The 22,864-nt window shown below is 42.0% G+C and overlaps 1 protein-coding gene across 2 annotated transcripts in view; it reads right to left on the minus strand.

The window, feature by feature from the left end:
• Window positions 1–22,864, minus strand: part of LOC122616208 — a 62,508-nt gene that overhangs the window by 38,047 nt on the left and 1,597 nt on the right. Inside the window, exon 2 of one of the 2 annotated variants that reach the window (XM_043791578.1) lies at window positions 1,475–1,496. The gene's annotated coding sequence lies outside the window, so the exon portion shown is untranslated. Of the gene's footprint in view, window positions 1–836; window positions 962–1,474; window positions 1,497–22,864 lie in introns of those variants that run through there. The other variant, XM_043791579.1, reaches the window with a different exon arrangement.

The raw sequence follows: 22,864 nt of genomic DNA on the forward strand, positions 1-22,864 counted from the left end.
AACGCTGTGATGATCACCCGCAGAAATCCTTTCGAATCATCAATTAAAAAGAATGTTTTCCTCTAACCTCAAGATCGCAAGTCGTAAAAATCGACAAGCATTAAATCTGAAGGCAAAAATCACGTAGGCTTTGACCGACAATCGGCCACTTTCTTTTCAAGTTTGAGGAAAAAATCTGGTCGGTTCCCATCTCACCAAAAGAATATATAAAAAACAGACAGCCCACATACGAGTGCAAAGCTCTAAAACTAGAACTACGCCCCGGACAACACACACTACTCACCAATCACCAAACAACAAACACCAAATACCATACACCAAACAGAAAACAACATTAACCGCATAGGATATTGCAGGCATTGATTGGATTTTCATTTTCGCTGCCCCCAAAATGGTGAAGAGCTTTGGTGGCTATGGATGTGGATATATGTATATATATTACCATTGCAGGTTGTGCGGGGTGAAAATTGTTTTGGCCTCGGGGAATTTTTATTTCTTTTTTTAAAGGGAGAGAGAGAGGGACATATAGAATTATGTGGCACTTTCATATGGCCATAACGAAGCATGTGAATGCCAAAGCCAATTGCAGTTGGTGTTTTTATATTTTCTAGTCCACGAGTTGGTCGGTTGGTCGGTCGGTCGATTTCAAGGCCAAGTGGCAATTAAAATTCTTTCGCCTTTAATGAACGATATCCGAGGCATGAAATTAAAACATGTTTTCTCAATCTTGGCTAATGAATTTCCATGCTCTGCAGTTCCGCACCCTTTAAATACTGTTTTAGGTACCGGTACCGCGTTGTCAGTTTAATAATCAATTATGTTTTCTATGCACTGACCTTCAATCTGGGCCAAGAGATCTCGACGAGTGTATCCACACCCAGGCCTAATAGATCAGGCAATTACCCGATTTGAAAGCCTCTTAGCTTCTTTTATTTCTCATCTATTTATGAAATTATAATTTGATATTTCAACATAGTTGTCAATCACAGCTGTCGCCGTTGTTGGGCTTATTGTTGTTTCTCCAAACAACCTTTATTGTATTAATATTTTTTTTGTTGGTTTTTTTTTGTATGGGGCGTGGCAGGGGCACAGGTATCGGGTCTCTTTTGTTGGCGTTATTAATTTGATCGTTAGGTTTTCTTGTCTGTCGGCTGCCGTTTGACACGATGATGGGTCTCCCTCAGATTTAAACACACTTCAACATCATTTGGACAGCCAGCAGCCCCCGTATTCTGCTGGCTTTTGTTGGGGCATAAATATAAAAAATAAATGCGAACGAAAAAAATACTTTGTACGGCCCACGCACTTGTCATAATAGATTCGTTTAAAATTGTATTTGCTTTGGTCTTTTTGGTTTTTCGTATGTATGCAGGTTGATTTCGACTGGGTTCGCCGCACGGGCAGTAATCGTAAGCGGCTTTTGTGCCCATGAACAGATTAAAATGCTAAAAGCGGTGCTGAGGGTTTTACGTACCTCATAAATCCATGAACAGGTTCTGAAATAGGAAGAAATGCAACACATTAATTTAATATTTATTGCATCACATGGAATTGCGTTTATGTTTCGATTGAAGCAAAGTCAACTTGTTCAATTTATTACACTTTCGATAGTGTCAGTCATTTAAGAAAGCAATTAAACAATGGTAAAGAACATATTTACACATTTTGTTAAACAAATGGGGAATATTTAAATGAGTTTTTTCATAGATTGGATTTGATTTATTTATGCAACAGTTATAAATATTGCAGTTCACCCATAAATTCTATCTCCCCAAAAACTTCAAAGAATCAATATATTATGCCATTCTGTCACTTTAGTTTTCCACGCACAACTGTACCCCGAAAACAGAATTCGCACATGCATCAAAGTGCAATCCAAAAGTGTTGCCTACTTCAGGGCGCTCAAGCACCTTCCTATCCTCATCGTCACGGGGAACATTCTAATGAACATATACAAAAATCTCAAGTGCCAGACGCGACGATGACGCGACGTTTTTGCCACCTAGCCACGCCCCCAGCTGCCCTACGCCCCTATAAACAATTTTTTTTCCTTTTTTTTTGCCCCTTGTATCGCCCCAAGGGAATGTGTCTGAAGTTTGAGTCTGTCTGTCTAGCCATGGCGAAGATTGCGTTTAAACGCAGGCATTGTTGTCGTTTCGGGTCCCCGTTCCAACTGCCAGTCTCCAAAGGCTCAAGACAATTGAGTCTGAGAGCGTAATTTGCAACTGCCTGAGACGGAGGCGCTGGAGTTGCAGCAGGCCAGGATGCAGGGCCCCCGAATCCCGACTCTGGCCAGGATACGCTGCAGACACAAGTGCAGCAGCAGCAGCAGCAGCAAGCGCCTAATGAGTGAGGGGCTCGGGGAGTCGCCGAGTCGCTGATGCAACTCCCTTCGAACTTTAGGGCCCTGTGGGCCCGTGACATGTTGGCTCTGCCATGGCTGTTGCTGTTGTTGCTGTTGCTTTTGCCCAGTTGCATTTTGCATCCAACTGGAGCCTGCAGGCGAATGCACCGAAAAAAGCTAAAACACAGGCACACGGCACACTGTTTGCACAGTAGCCTTCTGCCTTCTGCCTTTTGGTTTTGAGGAGTCTGAGTGGGAAGTGGGATCCTCCTCCTCCATCCTGAATCCTCCAGCCCACAACTGGAGATGGAGATGGAGCTGTATCCAAAGCTGCAGTTGGAGCCGCGGCAGACATCGTCCTGTGGCATACCCAACAGGCGTTAATAATCATTCTTGTTTTTCGCTTTTTGCGGAAAAAAAAACAAAACAAGAAAAATGCAACGAGTGTTTTTTTTTACAATTTTTTGTGTTGTTTTGTTGGTTGTGGAACTGCTGTTTTAATACCCTGGAAACTATGAATTTTAAAGGGTTTTATAGAAAGTGGGCACAAGACTCGAAAGTTGAGAAATTTAATTAAATACATCTTAATTATAAATCATTTAAACATTTCTGTATGAAATTATACAATTGCCAATAAAATATACCCTTATATAAAATATTCAAAAATATCTTTAATAGTTCACTTCATATAAAATATTTATCATTTATTTATCTATTTAACTATCATTAATTTTCCAGCATTAAATATATTGTGTTCTTGAGTTGAAGGATATTTTTACAGTCCTTACACATCTACCTAAATCAGTGTTTTATCCTTTCGGGCCTTGGATTTCATTATGTTTTTTTTTGCGAAACTTTTTCATTTTGTGCAGTCAGACGACGACGACGTCATAGAGAGTGCATTGACTGAAGTCTGCGAAAAACACGAAAAAAAAATGAAAATGCAGAAACCAAAAAAAGAAAAGCAACCGAAACCGAGCCAAAGCGACAAGTGTGTGTGTGTGTGTGTGTGGAGGTGGCTGTTGCACTCTGGTGTTGGCTGCTGCATCTTTTGTTGATATGTAGCGACATGCACAGTGCAGTTTTCCCGGAAAATTCTGCGGGTAGCGGAAGAGCGAGTGCAACGAAAGTTCAGTAGCTGGCAGCTTTTTGTCTTACAGGAAGCGTTTTAGCTGCGAACTAAAACAAAAAGTTGTTTGCCATAATTAAGACTTGGCTTTTGGCTTAGGCCCAAGCCGCAGTTAAGTGTTATTAGTTGGAGCGTTTCTTTTTTTCGGCCATTGTGTTGCTGCGTTTCGGGTGGCGGATGTCGCTGGGAAGGAAGTTGCCAAGGAAGCGCAGCAGGATGAGGATGAGGAAGTGGCGGCGACGGCGGCGAAGTCGTTGCACTTGTTAATTGCCGCACCAGACTTCATTTCCCCACCCGCACACGCACTCCGCGGCGGCCAAAGTCAAACAGTTTTGTCCACGGCCTAGGACCACCTGCTTGGCCTGCACTGAGAGAAATTGTGTACTGCAAAATGAAGATTCTGATACTGTGCATCTTCCACCTAATCGTTACTCCACCATAAAGCTTAAGCTTTGAGCTTCTGTAAACTCACCCACAAGAAAATGATTTCTTTGAAGACATATCAACCTACATATAAGATGCATTTTCTCTCAGTATTGTTGTGGAATTGTTTGGGCCACGTAAATCATTAAATGCCGAATGGCCGAATGGCAGCGAAAACATTTGGCGAAATTTCAGGCACCAGTGAAGCCTGAAACAAAGGAATACATTTAATAGGAGTATTTCCTTTTTTATACACATTTTTTCGCTTGAAAAACTTCCCCAGGAGCGGAAAGGTTGGCAGGAGGCAGTGGAAGGAGCCAAGGCAGGAAACTTGCAGCAGGCGACTGGTTTTTCTCTTCTTTTTTTTCTATATTTCTGTATTATTTTATTTTTTTTTGCCAGCGCGACTTTGGCTGTTATTAGTCGGCGGCTGCACGCGAATTTGCTTTATTTCTGCCGGTTGTTTTGTTGCTGGCGATGCAGCAACCAAAATCCAATTAGCTGCTCAAAAAGTTTCGCAAATGCGCGCAGAAAATTTAATTAATGTTGACACAAGTTGAGGCCAAAACTGAGCGAAATTGAATTCAGTTTGCAGTTTGATTGAGATGCCCGCTTTTGTGGCGATAAATGTGCAGAAAAAAGCTCAATATTCTGATCGGTGACCTTACACCACTTGAACTTTGATGGCGGTATAATTGAATTTATAGGGAGAAGTTTAAAGTAGATTAAAATATTTATAGATTTAAATATGGAATATAAATGTAATATGCCTATAAACTTGGCTAAAAAATGGGTATCAACTTGTAAAGTGATTTCTCTTTGCCATCAATTTGCAAAGCATTTCTTGCGAACAAATTCCGCACCATTTTGTTGACCAGGTCACCTGTCACCCGGGCCAGAAATAGGCGGCCAACAACAGTCCACCATTAAACGTGGATGAGCAGAGAGCAAGTCGATATCTCAAACCAGCCACGAATGTTAACCAGACCCCAGTTCAGCCGAAAAGAAAAGAATAAAACGCAAAAATAGAGCATAGCCAGGTGCGGGAAATTCAATTGGACTTCGTTTTTGTTTTTAACCATGGGGCCAGGCCACCAAAATGGACGCGGCCGCAGCTTTTCAAGCGTTAAAACATAAAAATGTCATTAACACTCAACAGATTTCTGGTGCGCCAACGGCCAACGGCCAAAAGCAACCAACGGCCAACAACAAACGGCTTAAATGGCCAATAACAAATTGTTGCAAATGTTCGTTGCAAAGAGGTATACGAATAAATAAAACAACAAAAAAAAGTACCAAAGAACAGGCAACGCAAAAGTTTTTCCTTTTAGTTTTTTCCAAGTGCTTTATTTTATTTTGTTTGCCGGCTGTTTAGGTGTAGACTTAAATTTATTTGACGCTTAAAACCGAGCTGCAGACAAGAAAATGACACAGAAACCGAGTTAAGCCGCCGCAGCGCGTTTAAGCCAAATCGCGAATAGCCGGGCTCGCAGCTCGCAGCTCGTTGGAGGTCGTTTATTGTCGCCGGGCCAAAAAGAAGGTGGTTGTGGCTGGGGGGCGTTATTGGGTATCATTTACGCCATAATTTTTCCCAGGCGAAATATTTTCCTTAATGGTTTTTAATGAGCGGGTTCGAAAGTGTCCGAGGTGTTGAGAAATACGCCTGATTTATAGAATCTGCTGTCTGTATTTAACGGCGAACCGCCGTTCGCAACGATCTCACTAAAATTTTTGGGCGTTCCTAGGCAACCTACATAGAGTTCGGTAGGTGTTGCCATCCAATCGATCGTTAATAGATTTGATTTCTTCGTGGAAAACGATCCGAAAACGAATTGGGAACAGCTTTAGGACGTTCCGTTTTTGGGGAAAGTGTGGCTGGCAAGTGAGGAAAGTTTTGGCCATCTGCCAATTGTGGGTATTAGATTTTGGGATTATGCAATTCACTTGCATCTTGATTGCTTGAAAGCTATTATGTTGAGAGAGTAACTTTTCTATTTGGTGTATTAGTAGTTCAGCTAGTTTATGCTTATCATCACTTAACGTTTCAAACCACTTCTTAAGTAGCTTTCTTGTTTTGCGTTCCCCCATCTGAAGGGTGACCCTTAGTTTCCCATTCACTTTTCTTCTCTTCTTGATTCTCTTTTATGAGTTTGTCCCCCCTTGAATTTTCCATTGGCTGCACAATCGCCCAAAAATCTGATTTTGAACCCATCTCATGGCGGCTTCATTCCTTTCCCAGGGTCTGGGCCCCATATCACCTGCCTGGCCGACTTCCTTCGGCCCCCAATTACACCAGTGATTGCCTGCTAACTGTTCACATCCTTATATGACTACGTGTTGACAACAAAATTAATTCAAATTAGCAGAGTGAATAAAACGAAACCATTCGAGAGGAGATCCAAGGTTAGCACAATTTCAACAGCTCGGACTTTGCGTGTTGTGGCCAGCTTTTCTCTTTTTTTTTTCTTTTTTTTTTGCAGCTGCCCAGCAAATTAAAAGTAAAGTACCCACTGCTTGTATCCATATAGCCACAATAATCGAGAACAACGATGGATAATTGGATTTGCCTGAGCTCGAGATCCCGCTTGATCTGGATTCTGAATAATAAAACGTGCACTTTATTTTATTACAACCTGTGGACATAATTGGCACAGGTTTGGTCCGGCTAATCTCCCATACTCATACCCATATCCATACTCATACCCGACTCCGATTCTCACCCTTTTGCCAACAATTACCCCCTGCTTTTGGCCCACTGCTTTTGGCCAGGTGAGATGATTAGCTGCAGGTGAGTGACGGCAAACAGTGGCTACCAACTATCTATCGCCCATGTCGCTGCTGCCGAAGTGAGACATTAATCTCAGTTAGGTTTATCTTTGATGCATAATAAATGAGTCGCTTTTGGCCGGACTAAAAGCAGCTATTTATTAAAGGCGGCTACTCAAAAAAGCCAAATAGAGTGTCGGTGCACGGTCCACAATCCGGCGATGGCGATCTTATTAACCCAGTTCCCCTAAAATATGGCCAAAAAGGAAGCACCAAAATCAACATCTCCAGCAACTTGAATACGTCTTGTGTTTGCACTCGCATTCCTTCCTGCCGGATTTTCGTTTCCTTTTCTTTTCACTTGCCACCCAAAATCCAAAAAAAAGAAAAAAAACAAAATAAAAAAATGCTAAAAAACGTGATAAAAAGGGGAAAATCTGCTCATGCACAAAGTAAACATGGCGAAATAAGAGAGCAAAAATTGCAATCACTTTCGGCCAAGTCCACAGTCTCAACTCAACCCAGAGCAAACAGCCGCCAGCATCAATCTTCTAATGCGTTCAACAATTTTTTGCGCTGCTCCAGCACTTCTTTTTACCCCAATGTTAATTTTTCCTCTTCCACTTTGGCGTTTTTCGGTGTTTACATTTAATGTGGAGAGTACCCTTTGCGATTCCGGCCATAACGACGGCTGTAAGTTATAAATCAGTTAGTACGAGGTATAGTACAAAAAGTATAACCATTTTTTCATCAGTATATATCAAAACTATATTATATTTCAGATACTCTACTTTCTTATTTTCATATTTTCTTAAGGATCCATGAGTTCCTTTCAAGCAAAGGATCTCAATTAGGGTACTTTTATGTTCGTACTCAAAGTTTCCCTGCCCTGCGTTGTCTGTTAAAGATTTTTCACTTCTCTGGCCTGCCGAAAACAGATTTCTGTGCCACATTTTGGGGAGCCAGAGAGCCGAATTGACTTGTTGTCACGCCCCCTCATAACCTGGCCCCCCTTGGCGATCCGAGGCGATCCGTTCCGATCCAATCCCTTGCCTGTGACAGCGACATGCAAATTTATGAAAGCCGCTTGTGTTCCTTTTCGGATTGTTGTTGCACTGCATATCGTGTATTATTTTGTTGTTTTTGTTATTGTTGTTGTTGTTTATTGATGCCGTTGGCGGGACGGCAGAAACACGCCACTTCAGCCGAAGAAGTTAAAGCCGGGGGTATCTTGGGGCTTTGAGCTTGTTTTCGTGCGGAGAACGTTGTTAATAATTCGCTCGCATTACGCGCCGATCTCGAGGAAGATGTCGTCTTAATGACTTCATTAATATTGTATAAAACACAGCGCATTTGGTGGGGGTAAAGGGATGGTAAAGGGGTGGCAAGGGAAAAGTGCAACCAAAGCAGGCCAAAAAGGAAATGGCAAATGCAAAGAAGGAGTCCGCCAAGAAGTTCGCGCTCAATTGCCAGAGTGCCGAAAACCCAAAACCGAAATGCTTCACTTGCTGCGATTCAAGCTGAAGTCGCTTCACCTCTTCAAATTCTTTTTTCTTGCCATTTCCGCTGGGGTCGCAAATTGATGAGACAGCAACAATAGAGCTGCCTTTCTCTGTCTCGCCGTAATTAAAATTAATTCGAAACCCAAGCCGGTAAATCAGCGAGATAGCAAAACGCTGTGGGGAATTATACACCTGATCAACGCGAGGAGCGGAAAATGTATTTAATATTAATTACAATCATGCTGGCTTAGTGCTAGATTTATTGTCTGATAAATTGGCTGATGTGCGTTCTATACTGTTGCAGATACATAATTTAATAAGCTTTATTATTAACCATATAGCACTAAAATTCTCGATTATAGATACAAACCATGACAAAATGTTATTACAAATTTGTTAAATTTCCTGCGGCTTTCGTTGATCAATTATTAATTTCTTTAGCTGATAACATAGTTTATTCAACATATATTTGGAACATTGTACTTTAAGACTTCAATTTAAGTGCGTGGCCGCTTCCCATAGGAATTGGGTTTGGTTAAAGTTTCGGCCAACGCTTTTACGAGCTTCAACATTTTGAGTTTGCTTCTCGTTTAGTGCGCGCTCAATTTCAGCGGTTTTAATTTAATAAACTTCGTCCCCACATTTTCAACTCTGCTGCATTTTCCTGGTATCAAAGCCATAAAACTTATAATGCACCATGGCAATATACACATCATCATCATCTGCGCGCTGCAGCTGCAAACTGAATCAGCAAAAGTGGAAGCGGTGGAAGTGGTGGCCTTATGTCACATCCGCGTGACGACATCAAGGCGAAATTAAAATAGCGACATTTTATTGAGTTGTCAGTTGCATGGAGCACATGCAAATGCAACAGGCCACGCCCCCCACAGCATCCTACCGCCTCCCCCAATCCACCCATCACAGCCAGTTCTGCCAGCCCACTTGCAGAACACACCCAAAAAAATGGGAAAAACGAAGTAAGCTGCGAAGCCAAAAAAGAAAATAATTCATGCAACGGAGTAGAGGCGACACATGTGTGCGAGCTACAGGATGAGGTGCTGATATTGCAACGCCCCACAGAGCAGCCTGCCTATATGGGAAACACCAGGAGAAATGCACTTCCCAGTAAGCTAGCTAAATCAAATGGAAATATTATGGCCCATAATATCTATAATTTATAAGACTTAACACACATCCCTTGCCGCAATTAAAAAGCATTAATGGGTACTGTGTAAAATTAATATTTTTATTGTAAAGAACACCCTTTTTCCTGATCTTTCGTTTCCAGCTCCACACATCCTCACATCAAAGACTACGACTTTTAATTCACAAAATGAACCAATATTTATGCCCAACCAGGATTGTGGGCGTCAACCGCTCCCACGTTCGCAGTGGGTGTGGTCACCTTCGTAGATTTATATCCGCAGTTATTTTCTGCCAGTGCAGAGTTTATTTGTTAACCCTCGAGAGGGCAGAGAGAGGCGAACATTTCGCATAATTTGGCAGAAATTAAAAACGAGGGTAATATTCATACATATAACCATGTACGCGCCATATAATATCCATATCCATATGCATATACTTGATTATACGTATATATATATGCTCATATGTATGTAGATCCATCCGCATGCCTGCCAAACAAAAGAAGGGCGTTGAAATTGACACCTCGAGTGTAAAAGAACAGGGCCGGGGGAAAAAGGCGAGAAAAGGAAAAGCAAATAAAGGCCGCTGAAATAAAACCCTTTTTTCGACAGGCCAACGAGAGGAACTTGGTCGGTGCGTCCTGCTGGCTTTCTAAAAAGTTCAGCGAGATATTCACACTCATGTACTAGCACTCTTTAGTACAGAGGAACACGTGAGGGTAGATAGAATACATCCAAGGGTGTTTTCCAATTATAAAAGTTTTAAGAAGCTCAACATACATATATTTAATACCCCTTAGTAACTCAATTTAATTGTTATTTGGCTGAAGAATCCTATTATTTTATTTGGCTGAAGAATCCTATTATTTTATTTGGCTGAAGAATCCTATGATTTTATTTTGCTAAAGAATCCTATGATTTTATTTGGCTAAAGAATCCTTTTATTTTATGTAGGCTCAAGAATAGCCTGCTTAATTGTCTTAGATAACTTTAAAGAGCCTAATGGATTAATTATCATGTTTTTGTTAACCATTTCTCACATCTTAAATGCTAAAATTCGAATTTCCTGTTCCGAAAGTGAGTGTTTCCCATCCCTAGCCTGCATTCTCCTGATGAACGACGCACGTCTGGTGCGGACACACTTTGGCAATTCATTTAATTATTATATTATAACGCACACACTCTCACCTTCCTGCACACGGACACGTAGTGGGTACGCACGCACACAGCTGCATGATAATAAAGAGGAAAACGACCATAAAACGCTCGCACAAAAGTGCCAGGAAACTTGTGTAATTCATATCGCATATAGCCAAGGGGAAGACAGCTCATCAGGGGGCGGTGAAAGGGGGCTGGGGAGGGGGCGGCACAACCGCAAGGCAACTGACACACACACAGATAGCCACCAGCACACACACACACAAACACACTTTTATATTTTACATGGCTTTGACAATCGAATGCGATTGCGAATGCGAATCCGTTTCATCGTTCGCGTCCCTTGGCCATATCAATTGCACTGCGGCCGACAACGTTTGGCATTCTCTCCTCTTTTACCTTTAGTTTTTATTTCACTTAACCTCACCTTTTTGTTGCTTTTGTTTTTGGTACGAAAACCACAAAATTACATTGAGTTGGGGCTGCTGTTGGCCCAAAGCCGAAAGCCAAAAGCCCACAGCCCAATCGCAATCTCAACTTATCGCCGGCTCTGGTCATGTTAATTTTTAACCTCAGGCTTCAGCCAAATCGAAAGCTGATCGTATAAAATTACGCCTGACAGCGGACGCAGAGCGGTTATGTGGCCGAATCCGGGGGATTCATGGACTTGGTGACTAGGGGATCTCAGATCGGGGATCGGAGCTGAACTGAGAACCGCAAAAGGTGACACTCCGTTGGCTTGGGCCGCTCCCCTGTCGCTGTCACTATATATAGATTACATATAGATATCGTACAGTTGCTGATCTCTGGCTGACTCTTTGGCTTTTTTGCCGGGGTGGAAAGTAAAAGTATGGGGAACAAGTAGCTGCTTGTATTTATTTTGGTTATTCTGGTGCACTGATGCGTATTCTGGCAATTTTCGATAGCTTTCCGGGGGTTCTCAAGCAGTACAGTACACAAAATGTTTGTAAATTCCTTAAAAGCGCCCCTCTCTGCGCTTCTCAAAAAGTTGAAGTAGTTGTTGTCACAATTGTTTCATGCCCTGCATTTCTTCGGTTATTTCTTAGGAGTGAGTAATGGCTAATTAAGACAAATAAGTTGCCAAGTAGCTCGTTTAATTAAAACCACTAATAGGCAGAATAAATAATCTGATATGCAACCCCCGCGGGAAACTTTCACCCGCTGCAAAATCCTCTTTTGTAGCTCTCTAATTAACTTCTACCCCGTGGAAAATGCGGGAAATCTTTCCATCAATTTGCACGCAACTCTGCCAAATATGGCGAAACAAATGTGTGCCGCCATTTGATGCGTAGGGTGTGCAGTCTGGTATTGTGTGGACCAACCCAAATAGCGAAATCGCTGTGGGAATTAGCTGATGAAGCCAATGGCCAAAAGGCTTGGAAATTTGCGTGGGAGTTCGATCGTTGATCGTTGACCATTGAGGGGATGACTGGACCGCCTGTTGATTTGCCAGCGATCAGAAACAACATAAATTGGGCAATAAAAATAGATTTGGTTGCCATAAATATGAACCGGGTAATAAACACAAAATGTGACACAATCAAAACGGCAAGCGGCTCATTTATTGATAACAGTTGGAGACCAATCAACCAGTTGGCCAGAACGACTATTGGCCAAAGGCCGCCGGAGATTGGCCAGCAACCGGTTGGCCAGCGCACCCGTTGAATATCTTACTGGTACTGGGCGTGTTTAGCATTTCGATTTCTATTTCTACTTTTTTATTTTTCCTGTTTTTATGGCGCCAGCTTTAATAAGCATAAATAGCATACTTAATTGACAAATCAAAGGCAATTTGATAAATAAATGAATGCTAAGGCGCACGCAAATCGAATCGAATCGCATAGAATGCAGCTCAGACTGGGGCTAAATAAGAGTCACTTTGACTAATGAATCAATTTAGCCGGCTCCCGCCAAACTCAATCATCATGAAGTTCCTTATGCCCGATGAGCAGGCATGACTGTCTGATTATCGCATACCCCGCACTCGCACTCGGACTTCACTGCGAACTAAGTTGAGTTGATTAGGGGAGCCCATTAATGGACACAGCTCACAGGATATGGGATACAAAGACTGTCCCAGACAGTTCACATGACGTCTCTCTCTCTCTGTTTGTTTGTTTGTTTGTTCGCTTCAGCCTCTCCCTTCAAATCTCTTCTTTTTAGTCGACGTTCCTCAATTAATTGCAGCAAGGCAACATAAAACAAAAACACAAAAATCACAAAAAAAACAAAAAATTCAGAAAAACGAGTAAACACACAAGTAAAGCCAAATGAAATCAACGAACCCAGGCTGGCAACAAAAGCAAAAGCTTAAGCTAAAGTTGAAATATACCGTTTAATGCCCAATGGCCACGCCTACTTTTCCCACACTACGCCAGCCAGCCAGTCATGGAAGGCGGGGGGCGGGGGGAGTTGGGGGAGGTTGGGAAGAGGAGCGCTTAAAAATGCGTAAAAGAGTCAACTTTGACTGCAAACTGCAATGGGATGTTGTTTGAGTTGTTGTGATACCCTGTAGCAGGAAGCTCAGAAAGGGGATGAATGGCAAGAGATATGGGATGGACTTGCAAATATTAGGACCTTGTACTTTTGTCAATTAAAACTATGTGTAGTTAATATATTAAAAAAGATAAAAATAATTTTGCATTTTTGAAATACTTTTCAGTATTGAGATATTTCCAAGAATATATGTAATTAGCGTAGTATTTAAATAATAACTATAATTAAATTTTTATTTTTTAATGAAATATTTTTTAGGACATTAGAAGGAGTTTAATCTGCAGTACTCCCTTGTCGATTCCTCATTTGCACCCCTGCTCTAGTTGCTATGCAGTTTTAGCTTCACTTTTAGCATTTTGCAGTTTGTTTGCGCTATGTCTGTGTCTCCGAGTTGATTGCACCACCAACACCACCACCAGCAGCCACCCCTTGCGCCACATGCACCACTTGCACCACCCGCCGCACCCAACTGCACTCTTATTGACAAACTTGTCGTTTTATGCCACTGATTAATAAATGAAGAGTTCTATCCAAGAAGCAGCAACTTTCTTGCTGACTTTCTAGTTTCGGAAAATGTGCCAGTGCTTCAACTTATTTTTATTGTATTTTGTTTTTGACAATGAAATTTTTGTAACATTGATTTTTAATTGCCCCGTGAAAGAAGAATTGCTGAGCAACACACGAATTTTGTGCAACTTATTATTCGATTTTTGCCAAGTCTAGAGCAGACGCCGCATTTGGTCATTTGAGAAGATCACGAAAAGTACTGGAGTTATGTAGGTAGGCACGTGCCGGAAAAATCGCACCTAACTGGCCGTCTAATAAACAAGTTTGCTGGCCAAGAAACGCGTGCTTCCCCTCATTTAGCTCCTTTTTCTTATATTTTTTGTGTTTTTTTTTTGTTTTGCTCTCCGTGGGCCGCATTTTCCAGCTGCCTGGCTAATCGGTTGCGTAATCTTAAACGCGACGCGGCAATTGAAATGGATTGCGGTGTCTTCGCGTTTGGCTTTGGCTACCTGGAGAATCGGCAGCTGCCAGTGGCGTCTCCCCATTTCCCCACTCCCCATCCATTATACGTTTAGATACGAGTATATGGCTTTTTCGAGGGAGTTGCGAAGCTTGCGGCCAGCTGTGTGTTTTGGCCTGTCAATGGGTCTGACCCACAATCGCTGCTCAAATTTCATTGCATTTTCCCCGTTCAATTTTGCCGGAATTTGTTTTCATTTCTGCACCACACATGTATGTGCACATATACATTTGTATATGTTTTTGTAAAATTAATTTTACGCCTGAGCGTCTTAACGCCATCCAGTCTGGCGTGCTGGTGTATCCATGCTGATGTGTGGCAAGAATAGTTGCAGGCAACTGCAGCTAATTGCAGCCAGTTGCAAAAATAAAGACAGCAGCGGATTAAGGCAGCAGTTGCGTTGGGATAATGTCAGGGAATCGGGGGCAATGGGGGGAATCGGGGGATCGGAGGATGGGGAGAATGTTGCGCCGTGGGTCATCATAAAAACATTATGGGGCGGCGCGGAAAAAGCAAACAAAAGCAGCAAAGTTACACCGAAGGAAACGGGATGTGCGAAGTGAAAGCCATCACAGTTTATCGTTGTGTTTAAGAAGGAGAAAATGTATAATAAAAAAGGTATTTTTGCTAAATCTTTGAGTAATAAATAAAATATGGGTACTAGTTAGAGTCAGGAAAAATATTTAACATTTAAAGAAATACATCAATAGATATTAAGTGTTGTTACGTAAAAAGTTAAAAGTGATTTGGAACGTTAAAAATGTGTTTTTTTTACTGCCGGCTAATTATTAATTTCTTCTGTTGGTGAAACCTTCCTTTTCGTGGTGATTGTTTCCCTCAGTGGCACTGCAACTGGTGGAATTTTTCAAAGGAATTGCACCGATAGCAGCAGCTGCAGATGGCGTTGTCACTGCTGCAGTTTGACAGGGCAACATGCGAGAATTTGATGAGCTCGCCTGTCCCCATTCGCGGCTCCAGCTCCAGCTCCAGCTTCTGCTCCCAGTACTCATTCTATAGTCATACACCCATGTCGATCCCCCAAACCCAGACCCATCTCCATCTCCATCCGCATCCATATTCCCTGTCCAAGCCCCATCTCTCACCCACATCTCCCATTCAGAGCTCGCACTCCCTTGGGCATGACGAATGTGGAGTCTCTTGGGTGGGTGTGTTCATGGGTTCTCTTCTCATCTCGGTGCCTCCATAGGTTTTTTTCCATACTATTTTTATATTTTCCTTTTTGCTTGCAGAAAGGTCAGGTTGTTGTATTGCCTATTGTTGGCGTCACGCCGCCTCAGAGCCCCAAGTTGCCAGCGTGCGAACACGTTTCGCTTGAGGATTGGAGCGCACAGGTGTCTTGGCTCCACGTTGGACCCCCATATCCACTGACCAGCAAAGGCAAAGCTGAGCCAAAACACAGGTCGTCGGTGATTGGCTTTTAGCCGCTGTCGCCTGTCAAAGCTGGCTGGCGTTTTTGGATTTATTTTTAATAAAACTGATGTCATTTATTGCTGTACGTTTATTGTTTATTGTTGCTAAATGGCTGTCGAAGAGGCACGAACATTCTAAGCCATACTATACCTACATACATTACATATATCTATATATATATATTTTTTTCGCGTGGGCTGGCGTGAGATTGTGACTACAGGGTGTAACGAGATACTTCATCGATGTAAGGCAAACAATGTAGAGGCTTTGCTGTGCGAAACTCGAAGTCAAGGGCAGCAGAAACTCTGCGGCACAAATACTTTTGCAACAAAGTTACAAGCAATAATTCGAAACTGTCAATAAATTACCATTGAATTCAATTGATTCTAATAATAAGCTATTGTCTTTAAATAAACAAAGTATACAATTGCTTGTATTTTTATAATATATTATTAAATAGCAATTGCTGATCTATGTATGCCAGCATAAGTCCTATAATAATATGTGCGTAGATCAATAGTCATGTGACCTCAATTATATTTTATATAAATTTTTTATCCTTAAAAAAATCCAAGGCAAGACAATTCCCGCTCAGCTGGAGCTGTCAGCGTTGAGCACTCCATCCAAGACGTGCTCGTCTCAAAGTAAAAGGAAAGCTCTGCCGCGCTGCACTTGCTGCACTTCAGTTGCAGCCAGCTTGACTGCTCTTGGCGAATATGTATCCATGAGTAGTATGGCTTATGGTGTATCCGTGGGCCACCTTGATGTGTCATCACTTGAGAGCGGTAGCCGGAGTCGAAAGTCGACGACAGAACATCTCAATGCGGTTTTCCTTCGGCTTGGCTCGCCAAAAAGGCAGCAGCCGCTGAACGCATTTAGCCAGCCACTCGAGTTCAACGATTATGAGAAATGTGTAACAGACGTGACTTTGATGTTGATGCGCCAGCATCCAGACAGTTTTGGGAGCTGACAGAAGCTGCAGCTCCTCCGATCTGGAGCAGCTGTCACATCTATCGATGGCTGCCTGTAATGCACTTTTAATAGCCGCCAAAAGCATTTAAAAAAGCATTCTGGCCCTGACCTTCTTTTTGTGGGCCGGGTTCGAGACTCTCGTTTTCCATCGTTCCGATTGCGTGCGTCTGTCATTTTCGCATCCATAATTAAAATGTGTGCGGCAAGTGGCAATTTTTAATTACACCAGATAAACTTTTTCATAGCCATCAACCATCGTAGTTCGAACGCCAAAGGAAAACAAAAACAACAAAATGAGTTACAAAATGTGGCGACCACCCGGCGTGGACTCATCGAATATATAAACACGAGGTAGCAGCTGAGGATCGCCGGGGGCGACTATTAAACTTTTGTTAATTATCGCGATAAGGCAACAAGTTGTTGGCGCTACAGTTGGAACTGCCGTGGCTGTTTGATGCCAGCTGCCTCTGTATATTCATATTTCTTGTTCATATTTTGTACGTCTCTTTTTTTCGTATTGATTATGCTGCTGGCTTTGATGTGCCGGTGTTTGAGTTTCAACTTTAGCCCCAGCGATGGCTAATTGAAATGCACAGAGATGAAATCTGTGGGATGATTGATGGTGCAGCCATAAAGATGTTTACATTAAAACAACTGACTATTTATTGGAAAAATTGATGGAAAACTATTATATATTGACCTCGATTGGGAAAATGCAATCTTATGGCGTTTGGCTTCCATTTAAAATATTCATATTATATTGTATTGTTACTTACTAATTAAATTGATTATGAAATGTTGATTTTTGTAGACAGGAATACAAAAAGATTTTCTTCTTAATAAGTTTGTTGGGCATTCTGCCAATGGAATTTCAAGACACATCTGTGCGACTTTCCCAACCCCTGCATCCGCCTTTCAACTTTAACCTCTTCGCACACTTTTCTCGCTTTTGGCGACTAATTGAAATGCTTGGTGGCATAAATATGAAGTCTTCTAATTGGCTGCGATCGCCGCTGCCAGTGCATTTTGCCTCTTTTATTTGTTTTTTTTTTCTGTTTTTTGCTTTTGTGGCACGTTGTCTGGCATGCAGTTACCAGCATTCGATCCCCCATCGCACCTGACCCCTCCATAATCCGTCCGCCGACGGCATGCACTTCCTTTTTGGGCTCTTCCATCGCCGCAAAGACGACGCATAGAAATTTTCTTTATAAATCAGTTGTTGTAGCTGCAAGTTGAATGTTGTTTTGCGGTTGTTCGAACGTTCAACGTTCAACGCTCGCCGGCTCGCTGAAAAGCAGCAAAGCAGCAAGCAGCAAAGAAGCAAAGCTGAGAAGCAGCCAAGCAGTACAAGCAAAGTACAAAGCAAGTTGTTAAAATTCCTGTTTAAAGTTTTGTACGCACATGCAATGGCCTCGCCAGCTTCCTCTGGCCCTCATACCCAATCCCTCCTAGCCAACTTCAAAGGAAGCTGCTGATGCTGCTGCTGCTGCTGCTGCCGCTGCTGCATGTTTGCATTAAAGACGCATTTTGTTTGCCCAGCAGATCGGAGAAACGATGACGACGACGACGACTAAGACGACGACGACGACGACGACGACGAGGATGATGATGAGGACGTCCGCAGCGTGTTAGAATACACAACATGTAAGCCAACAAAACAGTTGGGGCCACTCATAATCAGGTTTTAGCCACGAACTGAGCTGCGCTGAGCTGAGCCTTCTTCCTCCGATGGCCGGATTGGATTCGATCCGTGGCCCCTGCATAAAGGGAGTATTGGACACAACATCGAATCCAAACCGCCGCCAAACCAAACAGCCAAACAGTGTCGGCGGCTCTTGGGCTCATTGCCTGCGCATGATTGCACAAAGGAGCAGCCGCGACTAGGCACGGGCACAGTGGCCTGGGAAAGTATCTACAAAAAAATATGAGATACTCGTACCTAGGTATTTGGTAGAATCTTTAGCAGAAAAAGGTCTAAAGCTTACATACCAACTCGTAGATGTGGCTTTAATATCAGCAGGTTATATTACATCAAATCTTTATACCATAGTTTTGAGCCGCTATAAAAGCTTGGTTTTAAGTGCATTAAAATGTTTAATATTTGTACAAGCAAGGTTATTCCCATTACCTTAGCTTAGTAATGAAAATTTGGCAATAACTCTTTACACATATCTAAAATATGTATATTACCATCCCACAGTGACTTGGCCGCCGATAGCGTAACTCTCAGGTGGCCCAAACTCAGAGAATAGCCAAGAAATCGACTGGGGCGGGACGCTTTTGGCCGCTTGGGCTAACTAAACAATTATGGCAACGGCTGGGCGATCGCCCAGCGACAACGTCTGCAGAGGACAACAACTTCGATGATGAGGATGGGGATGAGGATGAGGCTGCGGATGATGATGATGATGAGTGTGGATAGACTGGAGCAGGGACATGGGGGATAAATGCAGTTGGGTGTGCAGAGGGGTGGATGGAGCTCTGTGCGCTGTGGCACATCCTCCGCTCGTCCATCTAACTATCCTCGTATCTATGCATCTATACTTATTTGTATTATTCTGCTTTGTTTTCACTCGCCCGGCATTCAGTTTCTCAGCTGCCTACACAGAACAAAATGAACTGGGAAACTATCAAAACTGGTGCGTTAACTATACGATTTTTAATGCGGGAGTATATTACATTCCATTTGGATAAAAATCCTTAAGTTTACCTATAAGAAATTGTATCTAATATATTATTCACAGATAATAAAGTAGAGACATATAGGATTGGAATGTACTTTACTTAAATATTGTTGAAATTTATTTATGTTTGTGTAAAGTATTTGTGCTGCGTGTGAGTTATCCCCACTATCCCTTTATCCAGCTTTCTGTGGATTTTTTTGCCATTGTTGGCTTTTTGTTTTATTTATAGTTAGTTTGGATTTAACACTCGCTTGTTTAGTCAGCTTGGGTTACCTCCGCCCAACATCTCTGCATCGCATTGCTGATGATGCCTGCGAGCTTAAAATCGTCATAAATGCACGGTTACCCACACACGAGCACACTGGCAAAATGTATAAAGAAACACACACACACACACTCGCAGGATGCAGACGATGCAGGGTAATTGCAGCAGCGAGGGCTGCTTTAGAAGTTCTCAAGGATCCTAAAGTATCTCAATCCGCATGTAATCTGGCTGAACTATCGCGGAAACCCCCGCCACATCTGTCTCATTCGTATGGAGATGGAGCCAAATGCAGGCGAGTTTATGTGTTTTAGTTTTTATTTTCATCATATTCGAGTGGCGTTTTTGTGGCTGCTTTTCTTTAGTTTGTTCTGTGTGGTTTTATTTTATTTAGTTTTCTTTTCTACCCACCCCCCTTCTTTTTTTGCAGTGCCAGGTTTTTGTTGCGGTTTTCACGTGTTGCTATTTCTGCAATTTTTTTTTCTTTGCGTTTCTTGGCAATTTGTTCATGTGTTTTTGTTGCGACTACTGCCATGAATAAGCAGCAAAATAAAAATATAAACAAAACACCCGCCCCACCCACTGACCCTCCTGCTTCTTCTTCTTCTTGCTCAGCTGCCGGCGATTTCTGTGCTAATAATTCAGCATTTGTTTCCATTTTTTGTTTTTTGCTCTGTTTGGAGTGACTTTTTTGTGTGGCTCTATGTTGCGCTTGTTTTTAGCTACTTTTTTGTGTTTGCTTGTGTATTTTTGTCTTTGCCAGCTTTGCAAAATTGTTTATATGTTTTTCCTTTTTGTTACTCTACACATTTTTTGCCCTTGCCGGCTTTAGTTTGCCCGCTCAAACATTGTAAATTATTTGCTGGTAGCAACATACATAAATATAGATACAATTTATCAACTCGGATGAGTTAGAGCTTAGCCGGCCTCTGTTTATTTATCTTTTGTAGGTTTTTTTCTCTCGCCTTTTTGTTACTCTGATTTATTTACAGCATCGGCTCGTTTATCAAAGTTTGAACCTCAGATGGGGACATCATCACTTAATAATATTGACACTTCTATACAAAGAGCACCACACCGAATGGCTCGAATGGCATGGGTATAGAGTTTCTAAAGACGATTACGAGCTGAAAACGATGGCAGAGACACACACAGATGCCGATTCAAAGAGATACAGATACACAATCACAAAATTAAGTGATTATGTTAACCGGTTCGATTTTTTCCTCTTTTTTTCCGTTTCGTCGTTGTCTCGGTTTTTGCCATTCGTTCGTTCGGGTACCAAAACAGAAATTTACATCAAAATTAACTTGTTATGTGGGCAACAACAACAGCAGCATCAGCAGCAGCAACAGCAGCAGCAGCAGCAATAACAAGAACTACGGCGAGGAGCTGAAAACTGAACTGAACTGAAACCAAAACTTGGGCCTCCGAGCTGACAGCCTCTTCAAAAGATCTCCATCTCCATCCTCAGCTCCAGTTCTTCTTCTCACAGCCAATCTTGTATAATTTCGAAATTAGAGCTCATCATCAGCCCATATCAAAGTCGTTCTTTGGCGTCGGCGTATTCTTTATTCTTTGTCTCGGGAGATATAGAAAAAGCATTCCAGTCGTCGATGGTCCCCTTCGTTCACAGATTTTTTTTCATTCTTTAAAATTATCTAAACAGCAACTCTGGTTGGTGGAATTTATTTAACAATCATAGATAAGATGGAATTAGCAAAATTTGTATTCACTTTGATTATACAAAAATGTTCATAGTGTCGATTGAAATGGTATTTGATTAGACAGATCACATAAATTTGCCTAGAATATGGCGCTCATTAAAGGAGCTCATTCTGATAATTTTCATACATTTTAAGTAGGCAGATACAGTTTTGATAAGATGAACATTATAAGTATATGCATTCATTCAACAAATTATTCAATATATTTGCACATTTTCCATTCGCTTAGATTGAATGTGTCAAATGAATATTAATGCGTTTTAACATATGTAATATATGCCACTTCCCAGTTTATGCCTAAATAGATGTCCCTAACACATTGAGGGCTTTATATCGTTACTAGAATATGTTAATTAGACTGCAGTTAACTTGTTAATGTAATCCATGTAGTCTTGCATTTGGAATTAGCTCACAAAACAATATTGTGCCCATTCATTTATTAAACCTTAATTGGATTCGTATGGCAAAGTTCTCGTTACGAAAACTCATTTTAATATCCGGCCAAGTTAATACAATTTGCCAATGAGCACGTGTAATTAATATTTAACGCAAGTATGTATGTTCTGATTAAGTTTCAGAGACTAACTGCTTGGCATAACTTTTTGGCAGCTGCAATTATATCAACCATACGCCGTGGTGACTGTGTTGGCAAGGCAAAAGTTTCAATTAAGTGGCAAAGTTCAATTCCCTTACAACAGCTGTCTGCTCTCTCTCTATATATGTATATATTAATTATAATATAAATGAGCAAGCTCAGCTGAATCCATCAGCATAATGGCCGATAGAGATAAGGATAACACATTGGATGGCAATAGAAATCTCTAATTAAAGCCTTGACAATAGTTGACAAGAAAAAGCTGGGGAACTGGGACTGACTGCTGGGAAGCCACTAAGCGGCTCACTCTTGGCCCAGACATCAAGATCTGGGCAGACAAAGGTGTCTGGGTGCGGGATGATGGCTGTCTGGGTCTGGTTAACTCAGTGGGGAAGTCGTAGTCGCTACAGCTCCAGCTCCAGCTCCATAGATATTTCACCCTCGTCCAGGCATGTTTCATTCATGGGCTGTGTTTTGTGTGTGTTTTCCCTCGTTTTTATTTTACTAGCTGCACACATGCGAGGGAAAAAATATGGTATGCAAAAAAAAAAGGGTTGCCACCAACCACCGAAACCTCACAGACTCCCGGGGAACAAATACTTGAAAAGGGTCTCAAGTTCAAGTGCAGTCTCCATCTTGGGCTTCCTTCCTGCTGAATGTCTAGACTTCCACACCAGACAGGCGACTAAGACAATCGGCCAGCGGATTTGAATAAACATTAGAGAAAGAAAGAATAAGCGACACATGAAAGACACATTTGTTTATGCAAAATGCCTCGCAACAGTGCGAATTATAATGGCCCAGGGCTCATAAATTAAGCCCCCCTGGCCGACAAAGACATCATTCGCTTACTTGAACCCAAACTCAGAGTTGGGTCGCTGTCTATTGACCGCGAGTGAGCGAGTACGTGTTGCAAATTTGTTTCGAAAATCTAAAAATTTGTCGGACGGAAGTCGCCACGTTCGTGAGCTTAGGGCACCGAGTTAAAAGTTAAGAACTCTTGGCTAAGGGCAGCTGCTAATCGGGGTATGCCTCTGGCTGACCTTGTGCTGCTTTTCCTCTTGCACAATCATTTTTTTGTATTTTCTTTATGATGTTTATGCTTGTTGCAGCAAGCAACATGGCCTGACTTGGTCACACAAAAGTGGCGAAAAAGTAAATTTGCTTTTCCCCATTTTGTGG

Source organism: Drosophila teissieri, chromosome 3L (genome assembly GCF_016746235.2).
Source record: "Drosophila teissieri strain GT53w chromosome 3L, Prin_Dtei_1.1, whole genome shotgun sequence".
Taxonomy (NCBI): Eukaryota; Metazoa; Arthropoda; class Insecta; order Diptera; family Drosophilidae; genus Drosophila; species Drosophila teissieri.